The 6,101-nt window shown below is 28.7% G+C and overlaps 1 long non-coding RNA gene across 3 annotated transcripts; it reads left to right on the forward strand.

Moving 5' to 3' along the window:
• The first annotated feature begins 3,527 nt into the window (after window positions 1-3,527).
• LOC106374252 lies at window positions 3,528-5,649 on the forward strand. Of its 3 annotated transcripts, XR_001274865.3 has the most exons (6): window positions 3,530-3,994; window positions 4,137-4,264; window positions 4,368-4,467; window positions 4,571-4,603; window positions 4,701-4,972; window positions 5,257-5,649. It is a non-coding gene; the product is annotated as an uncharacterized LOC106374252 (long non-coding RNA). The 3 variants fall into 3 exon arrangements; XR_007318341.1 differs by having other exon boundaries at window positions 3,528-3,994; window positions 4,365-4,467; window positions 4,701-5,649; XR_007318340.1 differs by having other exon boundaries at window positions 3,534-3,994; window positions 4,701-5,649.
• The last annotated feature ends 452 nt before the right edge of the window (window positions 5,650-6,101 follow it).

The following is a 6,101-nucleotide window of genomic DNA, read 5'->3' on the forward strand; positions in this document are numbered from 1 at the left end:
CCCTGGAGAGAAACCTTACAATAATAATAATAATAAAAAGAAACCTTGTGGTGTTCTTGATGCTTGTTGCATGACCCATGATAATTGTGACTTGTGTTGATATTAAAGGTTAATTAACTCAATCAAAAACTATATATACTCCTTGTATGTTTAAAATGATTTCTTTATAGAAACCCTTCTTGAAAAAGTCTAATGACTACAGTATAAACCTAATCAATGATTCAGTTTTCTTCGTTGTTTTGGTCGCACTGTGTTACATGGAACCTTGTTCTTGTTTACATATTGTAAGAGGAACTATTTTCTAATATGGTAACTATTTGAGGTCTGACTTATTTAACTGCCATGAACAATTCAAGCACTGCGTAAACAGACTATGCAGAACAATTAAACAATCTAATGGCACCAAAAGTTGGCTTTTCCACCAGATGTCCTCACCAACCGTCTACAATGGAATGGATTATGACATTTTCTTCAGTAGAATATGTAATTACTGAACTCTTTTGTTTGTTATCTAACTATCAAATTACTTGTCTAAACCGAAACATAAGTTAAGACTTTTTAAATAGCTGTTATTTTGTTTTAGCGGAGGTTTAAACCATGGAGGCATGTTTAAAGTATAATTATACATACAATATTCCCTTGCTGTAAGAAAGTATGATAAATAAAAAGCAAAAAAGAATATGGTTTACATGTATTCTCGCCTCTAGGCCGGAGAGGCACCACGTACGATTCCCACCACTGTCTAATAATTGAGTAATAGGTAATAACCCGCGTCTTGTGATTAGTTTCGTTATTTTTAATAAAAACATATTAAATCTGTTTAATGTGGATATCAGTTTGGTTTTAAATTATTTTTTGGTTTTTAATCTCCTAAAATATAGCTCTTATTTTTAATTAATATATATTTTTGTTTATTCGGTTAGAATGTTTGACTTTTTAGTTTTTTTTGGTAAAAACCAAAATATTATTTGTTTATTTTCATGTTATGAATTTAGATAGTCGTCATGTCGAACCAATGTTTCATATCATAGTTTGTAAACGGATAATAGTTCAAGAAAAAAAAGAAAACTATTAAGACAAATCATTTCACTGTAATTTGGTCGGTAGTGAAAGAAACATTAAAAAAAAATATTCTAATTTCCAAAAAAAAAAATAGATACTTCAGTTATAGTAAATAATTAGTTAAAGAGTGGTCACATCAAGGTGCATATGTATGTGTATGTTAAAGTATATAAAAATAGTTCACAAATATATAAAGACATTGTTAATTAATATTAAATGAAATTTTTGTTCAAAATAATACATGAAAGATCAAATTAAAATTAATTAAAAATTAAAAAGACTTTGACATTAGTGAATTTTTTCATATAAAGAAAAATAAATTGTATCCGTGAATAGACGTGGACACAGATCGAATATCTGGGTATTTGGAGGCATTCATGTCGATTCAATCTTTAGCAACCTGGATAATCGGTGACTCTGATATCCGAAATGATTTAGAATTTTAAAGAATATCTGATTTGATCCGTAAATAAAAGAAAATTTTAAAAAATGATTGAAAAATTTAATAAAAACATTTTATCACAAAAATAAAATATTATTTAACTTTTATGATTTTAATACCTAATATAATAAATTTAATTCATAAAAATATTATAAAACTTATATAAACTTTAATATATATATAACATATATATATATATATATATATTTCTGTACATATATGTATATATATGCATATAACAGATCGAATTAGATATATGTTCCTAAAATTGGTATTTGTGATTTGTTTTTTGATATTGCATTTTAGTATTTGATTATCTTCGTAGATTTACGGATATCCATATTTTTTTGTTTCTATCAAAACGAATAACGAATCGAATCAAAATTTATAAATATTTTGCCCAACTTTATCTGTGACAATAAAAATAATATATATATATATATATATATATATATATAGTTTAGCTTTTGATTCGTTATTTGTTTTGACTCGAACAGAAAAATCCAAAGTTTTATTAGAACCATGCATGTGGGTTTTATATTAAAAAATACAAAGTATATAGTGTGAACACACCCCTTATATATTAATTGAGAAACATTTGAGAAGATGTAATCTCAATTTTGTAATAATTAAAAAAAATTATTTGCTTATGTCTCAATCAATTAGGTAGTTAATTAATCTAACGTGTCAGCCTCACATTAAAATTGAAAAACATGTTGGTCCAATTCGATTTTTATATCTCACTAGAAACATTTAATATCAACTATATGATATCATATGATATTAAAAAAAGCAAGGGGGCTATTTCTTATATATTACTTCTTTAAATAAAACCTACTAAATTACATAATGAGATTATGATATATATAGTAATTAATGATTTTAAATAATGAAGTTTTACTAATAATATGTATGCTTTCTATCATTTTTATTTAATTTTTTACTATTAAATTAAATTACACAATTACATTAATCATATATTAAAATTTTAGATTTTTTGTATATGTTGTATTTTGAATTTTTCAAAACGAGTATAAATTACAAAAACTGTTAAAAGTCTTACATAAACTTCTGTGATCAATGTTTAATTTTTTTCCTATAACAAGATAAAATGATAATAAAATCATATAAATAAATAATTTTATTTAATAGGTGTTTATGTTAATATATATATATATATATATATATACTTCATATAGTATAAATTTAATTATATATCATATATGATAGATAAGATTGATTGTTTTGATTTATTTATTCTAAAATGATTGCGAATAAACAAGAGCGGTCATTTGATTTATACGTGCAAGCCAATTTATTACATAATAGTAACTAGTTTCTTAGCTATTTAATATATTATTATTTTTTATTATTTCATAATATGCAGAAAATATAAAATAAGTATTTATTCTGCACACAGCGCAGATCTTAACCTAAGTATGTATCTTTTTAATAATTTTGAATCTTAAACATTTTTTAAATCTCAGACCAAAATAAAAGAAAGAAATGAGAATAAACTCAAAAATTAATATTTATATCGAGCAATAACTAAAATGACACAAAAATGAGAAAAATATCGAAGATAGATATGATTGACACGTGAACGTAAACTCCTCAAAACGATAATTAACTTTTAAATTGCTAAATCATGATATAAAACCGAGCTGACATAGTTTCATTGTAACCAAATAGTAGGCATGAGATTCTTCGGCCTAAACGTTAAGTTTTTTATGCGATAAATAATTTTTTGACGTAAAATATTTTTAAAAATAGAATCAGTTCATTAGTAAACAAATTATGTAATTAACAAAAAAGATTTAAAAAGTTGTTTAAGAGTCGTATATATTAATTCGATCAATAATATAAATTTTTTTCCATACGATATTTCTTAAATAATTTTCATATAAATTTACCCTGCGCAAGACACATGTCTTATCCTAATTTATAATTATAGTGTGAACGCGTTAGCCAGGGCCGTCTAACAGCACACACAAGTGGAACGATTGAACAGGGCCCCAAAATAAAAAAATAAAAAGTTTAAGAAATTTTTAAAATATATAAATAAATTATGATAAAAACTTTAAAATTTTAGATATAATGCTAAATTTAGAACTTCTTATCTCTTATACTATAAAGAAGAGTTTCACTCTCTTTTGAGCCCTCCACGTCACTAAATAGGTAAACAATAGAGTGACACGTGTCCAGGTCTGCGTTTCATTTAATATATGCGAGATGCGAAATGCGCTTCGATCCAATCTATTCTCTGTTTCTTCTTTCGCTTCTTCTCCCTCTCCATGACAAATCATCACCGGTCACAAATTCTTTACTGCTTCTTCAATTTGCTAACGACACCAGATCGACACCTTAATCCTAGCTATATAACAATGATAGGTTCAATTCAGATGGAATCCTCACAACCGGTCCTTAATTTCAAGACACCAAGTTTCCACGGCCTCTGATCGCCGTTGAGCCATTGTTCCTCCGGTGGAGGTAATTTACAAATCACTTCTCTTATTTAGTAGTTTCTAAACTAAATCTAACCAGCATCGAAATAAGGTTTTACAGTACTCTGGTTCAACAAGCCATACCATAGGGACGATCTCTTATGATTTCATTTGGTCTACATGATTAGTCATAAACGAAGGTATCTCAAATTCAAAGCCTTCTTCACGGAAACCCCTTCCAAACATGAAGCCATCCACGTTTCTGATGTTACGCAGTCGGCGGCGTTGATCTCGCACGGCTCCGTAGATGTCAAATGTACGATTTTATTTTTTCTGCTTATATTTGCATGTTTGCTTCTCTCCCTCTGACTTCTCATGGGATTAGATGCCTGACACTAGCCAAGCTTTTCCCACAGCAGGTCACCACCAGCTGACTTATGTAGCTGACCAACGTCGTCGGTGCAGCTATCCACGGTTCGTTCCAGTTTGGATCGGATGCTTTTGAAAAGCTTTAAAAAGGTAACGACATTCAAAGTGACAAATTATAATTCTCTCTGATATTTTCATTTCCATGGACATTTGCTTGATTTCTCTTTATTTGCTTCTTCGGTAAAAACAAAAGGAAACTGGGTGAGAAGAAGGCACATACCACCATGTAAGACTTTTAATTTTGTGTAGTTACATACAATTTTAAGACTTGATTGATCTAATCAAGTTTTTCCTTTTGTTTGTTATGATTCTCTCTACTATAGGAGACGTACGCGTAGGCGCCTGGCAACTCAACCAATGGTAGTATTTTTTGTGCTAAATATTTTCATTGTTTGGTTAAGTTTTCTTTAAAAAAATATGTGTGTCATTATGCATACATTCAACTGTCATTGGTCTGATTCTTTTTCAATTCAGAGGAAATATTTCCTATGTTTTTCTTTATTTGGCTTTAGCAAATCGGACAAGAGATGTACAGATGGTGTTTGGTCCATTCACAAGACTGTGTGTGATCATCCCGGCGTTATCAAACTACAAGGTTTGGTTACTTCAAATCTGTCTTATGTAAAATGAAAATTAGATCTTCGTAAGAGGAAAATGAACTATCTGAGGTAAGACAGATGTTAGTTTTGTAAGTTTTTCTCTTAAGTTTTTTAAGACAGATGTTAGCATTTGGGGAATTCAAGTATATTTAGAGGGAAAAGGCTTAAAAAGAAAGAATGAGGAAGTTAAATGTTTTGTGAGTCATGATATTCTGGCATGAATAAGGGTTACGTTCTCACATGTTTCACTCACTAATCTCTGACTTTATTTTTTTATTAGAAACCGACAAAATTGGATTTTTGGAAAGGGGTTCGAGCCCCGTGCCAGGAAGGGATTTGTGCATACAAGTATCAGGTTTGTTCTTTTGCAAAATGTCTAACATAGCGGAGAAGAGATCATGGAAAGAGTTGTATTTGGTGGATGATGGTCAAAAGGGTTGTGTAAAGTTGAAATCATTTTTCTTAGCAAAAAAAAGTTGAATCATTTTGGTTGGGGAAAAGAAACACGAGGGAAAGAAGTTTTGTGTTATGGTCCAAACTCTAAAGCTATTGTAATTTGTGGGTTAATCTTACCCACAAATTTTAAAAACTAGAAAAGAAACAAGGATGAGAATCTTATTTTATTGTAACTCAAAAATAATAATATTGGTGAATAATAATTTTCTTTTGTTACGAAATAGGAGCACCGACAAACATGTCTTATTAGCAAAATGATTTTGCAACAATAAAATTACTTTATTTGTTACACTGCTTGGTCTACAACTGCACTCGGGATATTTTTAAAGAAATATCTACACGCATTTTGGTGAATACCATAGCCGTTACATAAGAGGTGTAAAATTGTGAATTTGTAACAAAAATAGAAAGCTATTTCGACATGATAATAACCCGAAAGTATTGATCTCACCATCTGACGAAAATATCATTACATTCTCATGCAAGAGTATATTGATGGAGTGTGTATTGCCTAACTGCTTAGAAACTACCTTTACTACATTTTTTATACAAGGCACTAATCATCTATTGGAAATTTTCTAGCTGAATATATTAATAAAAAGATAACCGATAATTTATTAGTTGTGTAATTAGAAGATATAGGAAATAATATATACTTAAAGGAAAATA

The sequence above is a fragment of the Brassica napus genome, chromosome C1, assembly GCF_020379485.1.
Source record: "Brassica napus cultivar Da-Ae chromosome C1, Da-Ae, whole genome shotgun sequence".
Taxonomy (NCBI): domain Eukaryota; kingdom Viridiplantae; phylum Streptophyta; class Magnoliopsida; order Brassicales; family Brassicaceae; genus Brassica; species Brassica napus.